We start from the raw sequence: 13,454 nt of genomic DNA, 5'->3' as shown, positions 1-13,454 counted from the left end.
ATCAGTTCTAGTTTCTACCAAGAGGTGGCACAAAATCTAATCTTAGAAATCTGCCCGACAGGTCGCCATTTGTACAGGTGCTAAGTGAAGGTAGAAGTGAATAATTAAGATAATTACGTAAGTATCCAGATGTAGAGATAATTTATATTTTAAACGTGTAATGTTTGACTAAGTTGTTGAGAAAAATATACTGATTGTATTTTAGTATAGCTACAGTGAATGATGGGTTTGTAAATGGCATACAAAATTAATCAGTTTGTACAGCAGAATATGTCTTTATATGCGTAAAAACACACACGCATATCTTAATTATCTGATATGAGCCGTAATTCCTACTGTCTATTTTCAGTTGTTACTATGAACTGGACAGTCAGGACAAAAAAAAAAAAAAAAAAAAAAAAATTCAAAATAACTTATCACTGGTCCATCTCTATCATTCGATGTTACTATATATTGGTTAATAAAACCAATGTAAAAATATGTTTTGTAACATTGGCCGCAATGTGAATTGTGTTCGAACTGATGTTTAAATACTGTGCTACTGCAATTTCGTGCTACTGCAGTCAAGATTTGCTGTGAAGTTTACTTGCATAATACCCTTGTGTACATTGATAGTTAATTGAATACTTATGTAATTGTAGCTTTTTGATCCTGATTTCCACTCCATTAAAATTTAGAACGGGGGATAGATACCGATGGTAATTGCAAATAATGGCTCAACTTTAATTATTCTCCTCCACTATCAAACCTAGAAAAAAAAATCGAAATACATAATTCACAGAGTGTGTGCTACTGCAAGTGAAGATTTGATGTGAAGTTTACTTGTGTACGGGAGGGTTCTAGATTACTGGTCCCCCATGTAGATTAGTAGCTGGGTAGGTTTTTTTCTGTACTAAAGTTTATACATTTAACTTATACAGTAGGCTATTGCCGAGCGAGCGTCAGCGAGTGAAGGCGGGTTAGAGTCCCGCAGGGCACGTTGTTTTCTGTCTTTATTACTGCTCAATGGGAAGGGGGACCAGTAATCTAGAACCTTGCCCTTGTGTACATTGATAGTTAATTGAATACTTATGTAAATGTAGCTTTTTGATCCTGATTTCCACTCCATTAAAATCGAGAACGGGGAAAGATACCGATGATAATTGCAAATAATCGCTTAATTTTAATTATTCCCCTCCACTATCAAAAAATCGAAATACTTAATTCACAGAGTACTATTACCTTTTAGATGTATCCCTGATCTATCAAACCTACGAAAAACTTCAATAGCCTACTCAATTCACACAGTATTGCCGAGCGAACGAAGGTGGGTTAGTAGCCCCGCAACGCTCCTTGTGTTCTTGAAATTCATTACCGTGGTAGTAGTAGTAGTAGTAGTAAGAACTCGAAATTACCATTCCTTATCTCATTTCTTCTACAAATTTCGCAGATGTCTTGTCAAAATGAAGGGGAGTAGCTAAAGTTAATCCAAAATAATGGAGAAGTCTAGGAACGCCCCTCCAGTTTCACTGTGCAAAAAGCTGCGGCATTACTCGAGCAGACGGCTCTACCAAATTTTCACACATTTATTGCGTTTTCCGGTTTCTTCTTGCAGGGCATGCACTAAATGAGAAGCTAATGCATAAACCATGAACTAATTTGTGCTAGGTGGCCACTAAAAGCACGAATGCTACCTATCCGAGTCAGGGCAGGAACGCAGCAGGGGTACCGAGGGGTGCGTCCGTAGGGAGCAGGCGCGTCAGCGACGGGGGCATACGCATAAACAAGGATAGTGGAAAAATACATAAGACATCCGCAATAATTTTCATCTTCAAAAACAAATAATTGTAATAACTCTTACTTTCAAAGTGGCTTCGCTGGTTTCCCGGGTACAAATGGCCCGCTGCGAGGAGAAATTCGTTTGTTTTGCATTTTTACTTCTTTTCCACACGTCACATAGTTGATTTTACGTTTTAACACACCATGACGCTGCAAAAACTTTATAATATGACACTCTTTATCACCCAAACGACATAAGTGTATTAACCGCCTGCCCGGAACGCCGACATATATTGCCACAAAAGTGCCGAAGCCACCATTCCCCATCCTGCTTGCTCTGGGGCGAGAAGCAAGGTTCTAGAACACACTCCCTCTCCATTGAGTTGTAATAAACGTAGAAGCAACGTACCCTGCGGGGCTTCAAACGCGCTTTCACTCGCTCGGCAATAGCGCGTGTGGATTAAGTATTGATTTGTTGTACAGAAAGCAGTGAATCTGACTCAAGTGAGAGGATCAGTGTTCTAAAACCTTCCCCGAACTAAGCTAACTGAAGCTCATAATTTGTTTGGGAACGATGGATTCGCTTCCAAATTACCCGAGGTCAAACAGAAGCACAATATGATCGAGTCACCATAGGAAACCGGGAAAGGGGACATGTGTTAATTTTAGTCAAAGTTTTGAGAAAATTACCGTGCGAAATGGAGAATTTGTCGTTTGTATGCTTGAAATACGAGAAGATGTATTTGTTTCATAAGTGGTGATGGAATTACTTAGCGGAATGTTACAGCATCGTTGGATTGTGGGAAGTTTCCGAGCGGTACGTGCTAATATTTAAGAACGACACCGGGTTTGTTAAATCTAACAGATATTGAACGAGGTCCAGCAAAAGGTGAACTATTTGTATTTTCCAAAATACAGGGTAAATAATCATAGTGAGTTATTTTAGCTACAACAACTCTTATCACATCTATTTACACAGCACATTTAAATAAATAAATAATATGCTATGTATTAGCAGGGTTTCAAAAAAAACCGGGCTTTTTTGAAAAAGCCCAACCCAACTGGGCCCATATGGGTTTATCGGGTTTAATTGGGGGTTGTCAGGTTTTTTCGAAATTTTTCAATGTCTTTGGGCTAAAAGTGTTAAAGTGTAATTTATATTTCAAGATTGTCATTGTCACTACTTGCAACAATTTTCTACTCACTGCTCTTTTGAAAAAATTGCCGTCATTTTGAAATTTTACATTAGATTCCCGAGAAAATCTGTACAGCAAATTTAGCTTAACTCGTGCTTTTACTGTCGAAATTTCAACTTAAAAGACTGAAAATTGCGCTTCGTATCGTTGATACTCGCTGTTTTGAAAAAATGGCCGCCATTTTGATATTTTACGTTGGTATCTTTTTTTTTTTTTAATGTTCCGGAAATTATCCGAGTTTCCATAAAATGCAATGGAAAAAGTAGCATTGCAAATTTCGCTCGCTATCAAGTCGGATTTCGCCTGCTATTAGGGTGGTGTAATAACTTCCTCGAAACTGTTACCTGCAACAGCCCACTGTTCATTCACTAATTACAGGATTTCCAGCAAGTCAGAATTTTTTTTTTCACTTTTCGAATAAGCTGATATTGATAGCAGAAATGGAACGGAGTTAAAATACAGGACATTTCCTCTCACGACTAAATTTACGGGGACGCGAGACACTCGGGCCCAAAAACGGGACTGTCCCGTTTTTTATGGGACGTATGGCAGGCTTAAGCGTAAAATAAATAGTTTTATTGTTGAAGTATTCATTTCCCATCCTTCTGCGTTTAATTTCCCGAGCACTTCTTTCACGGCGTGTACATCAAAACTTCCATTAGTACGGAAATTTGAACTCAGCACTTGAAATAGTAAGCGGTACATAGTCTTCGAAACCCCGAGCATTAAGCTTCTTAAATTTGACAAGAATTTTTACGCTATTGCTGGTGTTGATTCTACAGAATGCTTATTTGAAGAGTAGCAACAAATGACTTAACTAAACTGTTATTGTTGGAGAACCAAATTTTAGTTGAACAAACTTGTGTTTTACATCAAAAGTAAGAAATAATACTAGTAGTTTTACTAATGTATTTACATGTGTACTAATAGTACCGGCACCTATGACCGTAAACCCGTCAAACGTATGAGTGATAATGTCCCTCGGTGTCGCCAAGTCGACGAGCATACTATTCACGGAAAATATTTTTGAAAGTACAAAATCGCTTATTTTACTTCAAATAGGCTATAAGCATAACCCATACATTAATTTGTTGTATAACTATCTCAAGCTAAGGTAAGTTTGAAAAAAAAATCCTTTAGTGCATTCAGAACTTTATAAAGGTCTTATGTTGAAGGTTATTGTATACCTTAACGTGAAAGCCTCTAATTCGCCCAAGGAAGGTCTAAAATCTGATGAAAATCACTTACAATGTGATCACCTTAGTTGTACCAATAATATACTAACAAACAGGTCAAAAACCCAGGTGGGTTTTAAAGTGGGTTTTTCCAGGTGGGTCCAACCCGAAAAAACCCACCTGGTTTTTTCGGGCTGCGCCCACTTGGGCAAACCCTGTGTATTAGTTACAAGTTTTCATCTATTTTGTCGCATAGGGTGACCCTGTCTTTCCGCCATCAATTCGATGGCATTCCTGATACGAACATACTGTTTGACAGTGACATAATCTGACGCGTTCAAGTAGTTCGGCAAGCATCGTATCGTTTGACACAGAATGGCATTCTAATATGCGCTTGTGGTTTTACAATTTATTAATATGTTATATTTTTTTAAAAAAAAGCTTTACTTTCATTTGAAAAGAATTAAAGGAAGTCTGAAACAAATACCTTATAACCCTCTATACTAGCACCTATCTAGGACGCGGAGCCGCCTCCGCATAAACCCATCTTTTTTAAAGTTAATTTTGTGGACTGTCTCATCAGACCCTTACAGGCTTATGGGATATAATACTGCCATATTCTTCTCTGAGTACGGGGCCGCGGTGGCTCAGCGATAGTGTTCACCTCTTGTGCGTGGGGTCTGGTTCTATTCCAGCTTGCGTTAAGTGGGCTTTGTGGTGAACAAACACCATGTGTAAGGGTTTTCTCTTGGTTCTCCCGTTTCCTCCCACTTTCTTCATTTCACCATTTCATTCTTATCATCACCGTCTCTCTCAGCCTCGGAGAAAAGTTTTGGGACGTTAAACTCAATATTTAATTTCATTCTCTGAGTACAGGAGTCTTTGCTTAAATACTTCGGGTACTGAAGTACCATTTTTTGTTGATATCTGAAAGTTAATAATCGAAACAACTTCCGCAACGTTATACGAGAATCGGTACTATTGAACTGTAGCATTTTCTTCAATACTAGTGTGGACAGCTTTTTTTTTTTAAAAAAAAAAGGAAAACGGAATAGTAGAATACATTATCTGCCATTAATCGATTTGTTACTTTCATTCTTATTAAAAGTTCGTTTCATTCGTATTTAAAGTTATATAGCCTGATCTCTTTCATTATTACTACTACTCAGCTGATGATGTAGGGATAGTGTGTCTGGTTCCCAAGCATCGTTCGGTAGGTTGAGCGTGGGCACCAAGCTTGCTCCGGGCAGCCGTCTTGACTGAAGTTTTCCTACTTTCTCAGTGCCACCAGGCAAATGCCAAAATAGTACCTTTTATAAGGCCATGGCTGCTGCATCTCACGATCCTTGACCTTCCCCTTTCCCTAAGGATTGTATGCGTAAAGGACTAGAGAAATTTTATTCAATTTATTATTACTATCTCAATTATTTATATATTGGGACCAGAGGAGATGTGGGAAAAAAATTGTCGGAGCTGATCTTTGATTTGTAATCTTTAGTTGGGCCGAATGACTTCTTGATATGTCTTCAAGTTCCCAGGTGTGGCAAAAATGTCAACTAAATCTAATATGGCCATCACTCTGTCACTCAAGTTTAGTGTTTCTCTCTCTAACTTGGAGATTTAAAGCACATACAGTGGCTAAATCTCAACAGAACACATTACATATTATGCTGGGTCAACCAAAGAACGTTTGTTTGTTTTTCGTATAGTGTAAAAATTGAACTGTTACATTGTATTGGGGAATTCTGCTGGACTTCAGTTGGTCGAATTCGACCCTTAATTGGTAATCTCTAACGGGCAAGTTTGGCTGACATATTTCTGAAGGGCCCTATTGTGTTTGCCTTGCTACAGTATCTTTATTAGCTGTTGCCACTCAGATGGTTCAGTCATTTTCCTGTCAGCTCCATTAAAATAGGCGTGGTAAAATGTGGGTGAATAAGAGCCATAATGTTTTTTTCTCGTAATAACGGTTAACCTTCCGATTTTGATATGCCAAATCCCTGTAGGTGCAAATTATTTTTTTAAGGAGTGTAAGTTACGTGATGAACCGGGGATCAAACCTGGGACCTTCGAGCATACGTCCGATGTGCTGCCATCTGCGCAGCCAATCGATCCACTTCTCAACCACATAAATTCCACTCTATAAAAAGTTGTATACATTCTCTTTATTGTTAGTTCCCTTTTTTCTCAACGTAATTACATTCACCAAGCTTTTTGTTGCTGGTGTAACTTTTATTGTAAACTAAGATTATTCTATATATACAGTATATATATACCTTAGAAATCTAAAAAGGAAAAGGGTAGTGGTAGCTCATATAATTTCACGGAATGTATACGCTTTGTGAACGTTACGATTTATTCAACTTTACACTGACGTAAATGAAATTACCTGTTGCAGTACATGAATCGTTTTCGAATCGACAGTGGAGTATTCTACAACAGTGGATGATAGATTTATCAAACAGTGTAAACAATCTGGATAAAAAGGTGAATAATATTCTAGGCAGTAAGGATGTATCAGAAGAAGACGAGAATGACGACCATTTTGCTTCTTTGGGCGTGCTACCGTTGAAAACATTGAAAGACTTCCATAAGTTTGAACAACAGTTGAAGGACAACTCTAAACTCAGATTGAAATTGGTAAGCAACATTTTTCTTTGAATGTAGCTGTGTGTATATTATATTGTAGTTGGAGTTTATTCTGAGATCCTAATTCTACAGGTATTCACCTGTTCATCGATATGTCAGGCGTTGCTTTTTATTTTATATTTATAGGTTATACCTTTCTAGCTTGTAGTGAATGCTACTTTCTTTGATCTATGTTTTTTTATTCACTGATAGAAGTCATGGGGAACCTCCCCGATATTTCGTTCTCTCATACAGTTTGAAACTACTTGGCACATACATTATGTGCTTCCCATCTAATGCTGTATGGTAAACCGTATTCCTCAAAGTACTGTTTACGTGGGCCTGTTCGAACCAGTTGCGCATGGTGGCTCTGTAGTAGAGTGCTCACTTCTAGTTTCAAGGATCCGTGTTCGATCGCAGCCCCTGCCAACGTCGTGCTCGTGGGATTTATCGGGGCTTTCCCATTTCCTTCTACTTTCTCATTCCACCATTTCTTTCATCCATCCTTTGTCGTCTCCTTCACCCTAAGCTGGCACAACCATGGGGAGCTAAACTAAATATTTCGTTTCATTTCGCTTAATTTCTTTTTGAAGCAATGTTACCCTTAAACAGTCGACGGAATCGATTGAAAGTTAATTTTAGAAGGTGTGGAGCGTTGGGTAATCATTCGCTAGGTTGTGAGTTCTAATTACGTTTATAGTCATCCTGATTTTTTTTAAAGTTTTTATATAGTTCCACGTAGACATTTCCTAAGTGCATCATTGAGGAGAGACGGGGGTTAGTAAACCCAAGATTTTTTTGAGTTCGACAGTTTCCTCTATAGCTTGAAAAACAGAAGGGCAAAGATTGGCACGTGGGAATTATCCAATCAAATTTATTAGTGCCTAATACATTATGGAATACTTCTATCTTTCTTTGGTAGATGCTAGTGATATCATGAGCAACAAGCACCATATTGTTGACATAAGTATTGTATATGATGATGATGATGATGATGATTGTTTGAAAGTTTGGTCATGTCATGTAAGCTGCGTACTAGATTTTTACGAATAGAATTGGATCATGCTTATTTTTAGGCAAATACGATATTTTATTTCTGTAGATATTTTTAGTTTACGAGAAAAGTGAAAAGATAACTAATAGTTGAAATCTCTGTATAGTCTTTCTTAAATAGGTTAATGATCTAGCTGCTTCTGTTGCATGCTTGCAAAACCTGCAGAAGCTTATTCGGAAATAATTTCTCTATTGAAAATTTTTATTACATTACCGAGCTCCAGTTCCTTTACTGTTGCTTGAAAAGGGCAAGGAACTATCTCCGATTTTCAGTTTCTGCTGATGGCCTTCACTCGTAATGATTTTATTTGTGCACCAAAAAAGAGAGCTTATATACCAGATGGCTCTACGAATAGATGACAGAAACCTCTCTGTATTTTTTTTAACTTGGTTCAAAATTTCAGAGAAGGAAGCTCATAACCATGCAAAGGGTTCTATTTATTTTCCATATTCTCCACTGTTAAAATCAGTTGACTGATTCGTGATTAGCAAATAATTCAACAGTGAAATTGTTGCAGGAATGAACAAAATAGAAAATCACAATGCGCCACGCATGAAATCGTTTATGTGAATAGGAACAGCCTTCTTTGCAAGCTTATACTCTCTATGTTTTAATTTGTAATAGCCACTTTTGTTTAATGTGAGTGGGAAAAACACGTTTTAGAGGAAAAAGATAGTTCTTAATAAGACAACTTTAGTCTCTTACATGTAATATGTAAGCTTGTAGTTGCTTATTGTGAAAAATAGAATCATTAAATATCTGCATTTTTTCAGGTTTAAATGTTAATCAGTACTGGTGGTCGTGATGAGAAGACGCTCATCAATAATATGCTCCGACGCCTCTTACATGATGAATTGGCCCAGATGTTCACGTTAAGTGGGAGATCGACGAAGAAATTGGATAAGAAAGCGTTCATTGGGACACAAATTGGGAATATTGTATTACGTAAGTACTTTATATAAAATTTTCTTTATACTGATACCTATAAATCTCACTGCTCCGATCGGACTACCTGATGAGGTTTCCCCTTATGTCTTCAGTTCCAGCAGACGAATGATGGGATGGTAGATTCTGGGACTCTGCCTGTCCCCATCCTTCCCTTCCCTTATCCCGGCCTGACCCGTAGATGCCCAAGAGGTAGAAATACATTCTTTCAAGTTTAGTTTGTGAATATGTCTAAGATTTTAAAAGGTGAGGGCAGTAAGCTATAAATAATATGCATTTTAAAATTTTTGAAAGATTTTGCAACTTTGTTATGCTATCACCCACATCGTATATTGCAGCAAGACACCAACATGGCAATTCTTCATTAAGATGTCAGGTAGGTGTTGCTGAAAGAAACTGAAATAATTGCTGGGAGTAAATTAACTTTGGAACATCGGTGATTTTTGACGCTATATCCGAATTATTGAATTAGGCAGCTGTTTAGCGTGATTTCATTTTAAATAAATATTGAAATAGTTGTCATGACTTATGACTTAACCCTAGTATGAAAAGAGGTTCCTTAAAAATTTTAAATGTAGTTTTAAAATATTTATATAGGATTGCGCTTTACTCACCAGAAGGAAGACATTTTTCAGTTTTACCTATATATTGTCTGTTTACCAGAAATGTGGAAATCTCTGCAAATTTGTGTAGCTATCAATATCGGGCCTGATTTTTTAGTCGTAATTTTTAACAAATGACAAACCTGTAAGACGAGTCCGAGTTTCTTTCAACAAAATGTGTCGTTGGAAGTTTACATTTTTCCTATTCTTTTTTGTTACTTTATACGTAAGACGACCTTTGGCTCTTAGAAGTTGTCTGTTGCCGTTTAAATAAGTTTTCGAGGCTAATTTACTGCTGAAATATTCGCTTGTCGCCTGCGGTGACGTTAGGGTTGGGAAGTGCTTTCTCCCATGTACAACAATGATCCGGTAACTTACCTTGATTCGAGGCTTTGTTTGCCTTTAGAGGCGCTTCAATATTGTCACTAACGAAGACGTAAACACATCCGCTTCTAACTCGAAAATACGAATTTGAGAGAAAAATATATATATATATATATATATATATATATATATATATATATATATATATATATATATATATATCAAAGAAGGTCCGATTATCGAAATTCGAGAAAAAACTTGCGAGTTTTTCTCGCTTTTAGAATTTCAAATTTGATCTTTCTTTGAAAGATAGAATCGTGGGAGGCGCTCTCATATAAATGAAATAATAAATATTTATATGCTAATGATAATGCTCTCCACGCTTTTCTTTTCGAAAGTTTTTTTTTAATTTTTATTTTATTTTTAAACTTGTTTTGCATAGTTGTTTGTAAGAATTTAGTTTTTAATTCTCACAGCCAATAGAACTACATATTGTATGAATAAATTTTATATATATATATTTTTTCGCGCTATAGTTTACAGTTTGTAAACTCTGCAGCAATGTCCGTGGTGTTTACCTTGTATTTTTCATTTAAAATGAGAAAAACAAAGGGATGGAATTAACTCCATGTCCAAGCTGCTTTTTACAATATGAATAAATAATTCCAGATCTTTCTGTCCTTACGAAAAAATGTGAATATATTGATGTAGACTTGTTCATAAAACTTCGTCCTTACCAGTGTCTTGCATTGCTGTGTATACTCAAATACAATTTTATAAAATTAATTATTTCTGTTTTGACATGCGTGTAAGAAAGTGTACATTAGTACTACTGATGAGAAAGTGAAAGAAAACATAGGCAATTGGCTGCACCAAGCTAAAACTAGGTTGATTAGGCTGTAAGTAGTATGCAATTTTATAATTGATGGGTTTGTAAATGAAAACTAGATTTTGAGTTTCGTAAAAGGAAACTAGACTGGATATTTAATAGATTTCTTAATCGCGTCAGCGAATGATAGGTCCCTGTATTATAACGCAAATGCCACCTATAATGCAGCCCTTTATTACACACTTAAATAAATCTTTAATAATTGTCAAATATCATATAAGGGTAATACGTACTTCTGCTTTGTAGTAAAAGTTATGCGTTTCGCTTCTTTAAGCTGATTCGTTGAATGGCTCGAGGGCTGATTAGATACCCAGTAAATCTGTTTAAAATATTGTCGAGGACCCAAGTTTTGTCCTCGAGTGTACCAGCTAGATTCAGAAAGATGATGAAGTCGGAGTGTAGTACTGAAGTACAAGATGGTCATACAGGTGTCTTATTTAGAATTGAATTTAGAAACAAAAGTAACAAACAGGACCTCTTTTATCAATTTGTAAGAATGAAACGGAAACACACTTGAGAATAGGTGATTGTTTGAAGAGAAAGAATATAGTAAGCTGACTGGACATTCATGAAGTCACGTTTAGGTTTCTTAAACTGAACATTTCAAGAATACAAGACTCGGAGAAGTAACAATAGGTGACGAAGATAACACACGACAGTGTTGTCCACCACAAAGAAATTATTAAAATCCCTGAAAAGGACACACAGGGGCTCATTCTGGTTCATTTTGTTCACTCTGACTCATTCTGTTCATTCGCGCTTATTTCCCTCATTCGGATTCTTAAGATTTCAGTCTCTACACCGAACTACAGTCTCTCCACATCCATTTATAACCTGTAGCAGTACAGTAAACAACTCTATTGAACCGAGTACCTCAGGGAGCGGATTCAACGTCTTTACCGCCGATGCAATGGGACAGCAGACGTAGAAGGTACAAAAGATGCCAGTGTTTATTAACCCTCAAGAAACCTAAACTGTGTACTGAATGTCTCATTCCTTTAAACAATTACACGTTCTAAGTCTCAGTTATTGGAAACAATCACAGTGTTTAATCACTCACTTCTCAAACAAATCACTAGAATTTAGAGAAAAAATATCTAGCCAGAGAAAGAAAAAAGGTTTAGTTTGTATATAATATATTAGATTCGGGATAGCGTTGATAGATACTACTTATATAAGATTTAAGATATAAGGTAAAACGCTGAGATAGTGATGAAGATATTGCACAAGCTGCGTGGGTGGACAATATATCGTAGTAGGCAGTACTTCTAGTAGAACACTCGAAACATAAAAGTAAACTCCAGTAGACACCTTGATTACAGACATTGTGGAATTAATAAAGCGAAAACTACTTTAAAATTAATTTAATGAAATATGTAATGAATTTATAATATAATAAATTGATGGTTTGCATTTCCTTTTATATTTCAGTAAGGAGAAGCAGCAAAAAGAGGAAGCAGCTGCAGTTGGTGGGGAGCAAGTGGAAGAATTAGCGTAGTACTTTGAAAAGCAAATTTTGTATTACATATTTAGCCCGTGGACGAAAAAAAAAAGTTAACTAACAAGGGCAAAATATAATTAATGAAACTAAATTAAGTGTTGTTCATTTATATTATTTAGAATGCTTTCCTTATAATATTGAAGTATTAATTTCTTTTATGTTTTTATTTAATTTCCTTTAGAATATGAACACGAGCCTATAAAAGTCGAAATATTTTTAAATAAACATGAAAAGAGCTAAAATCACCGGAAAGCATTCCAGTTTTCACCCTCCGACGTGTGCTATTAAGTTAAAAAAGTATTTCTTGCTGCAACGTAAGTCTAGGGTGAGCTTTTTCAATTGATATCAAAGGTATAAAAAAAGGGGGAGGTATTCTAGAGTCTTATTGATGCATCCATTCTCAGAAGATCAAGGTTTACGCACTAGCGTTTAGTTATAGTTTTGTCGAGGAATTCCATGTGGTTGGATTATAACTGCTATAATCAGGAAGCTTACACAAATGTTAAAACTGTTTTAACGAACCTCAATGCAGATACAAATAATAACTTGATTTTTCACGGTTACAGCAAAAGAATTTTTAGATTATTTTTTCACATTTTGCTGTTGCAGAATTTTAGGCCATATTGTCATTTTCTTTGATATCAATTGGATTCTTCTATGAGTGTAAATTTGCATGCAGTACCTTCTGCAAGCGTTTCACTTCCGTAAGTCAGCAGGCAGTGGCGAGATGAGCATTAACCTTCGCTGCCTAGACTTTCCATTGTAAAAGAAAAATGCATGTTTTATTATTTCTTTTACAAGTACATCACTTGGTCTCGCCAAGTGGTATATTTGTATTGTAGCAAAATAATGCACTTTTCTTCTGCAATGAACGTGCAAGCTGTACTCGCTAATGCATCCTTCAATGTGCTATCACTAGCAGAAGACTTGCAGAGGAAGTAAATTGCTTGCTGCAGGCTTGCTATGCTAAATTCCACACACTTGCAGTAGACTTGCAATACAAGTATATACCTGCAGAAGACTTACTACACTCACTTGATGAAAACCTGCTGTAGCCTTGCAATGCAAGTATATACTTGCAGAAGACTTACTACAAACTTGCTGTAGACTTGTTAGGGACTTGCAGTGCAAGTCGTATCCTTGCAGAGACTTCCTTTTAACCTACACAAACTTGCTGCCAACTTGTTGTGCACTTGCACTGCACGTGATATACTTGCTGAGACTTGCGTCAAACCTGGACTAACTTGTGCACTGGCAGTGCAAGTAGAAACTTGCTTTGCAAACTTACCATACATTTGCACTGCAGGCGTGCTGCAAGTTCGAAGAGCGTCAACTAGGAAGTTTGCATTATGCATCAAACTTGCAGACTTGCATCACAAGTC

At 36.6% G+C, this 13,454-nt stretch overlaps 1 long non-coding RNA gene across 3 annotated transcripts; it reads left to right on the top strand.

The window, feature by feature from the left end:
- Positions 1-12,155, top strand: LOC145674899 (uncharacterized). Of its 3 annotated transcripts, none has more exons than XR_014129055.1 (4): positions 1-117; positions 6,528-6,769; positions 8,585-8,756; positions 12,003-12,155. It is a non-coding gene; the product is annotated as an uncharacterized LOC145674899 (long non-coding RNA). The 3 variants fall into 2 exon arrangements; XR_014129054.1 differs by lacking the exon at positions 1-117 and having other exon boundaries at positions 2,910-6,769.
- The last annotated feature ends 1,299 nt before the right edge of the window (positions 12,156-13,454 follow it).

Source organism: Thermobia domestica, chromosome 18, assembly GCF_964235325.1.
Source record: "Thermobia domestica chromosome 18, izTheDome1.hap1.1, whole genome shotgun sequence".
Classification (NCBI taxonomy): domain Eukaryota; kingdom Metazoa; phylum Arthropoda; class Insecta; order Zygentoma; family Lepismatidae; genus Thermobia; species Thermobia domestica.
Note: the sequence above shows the minus strand (reverse complement) of the source record. Positions and strands in the feature narration are given on the sequence as shown.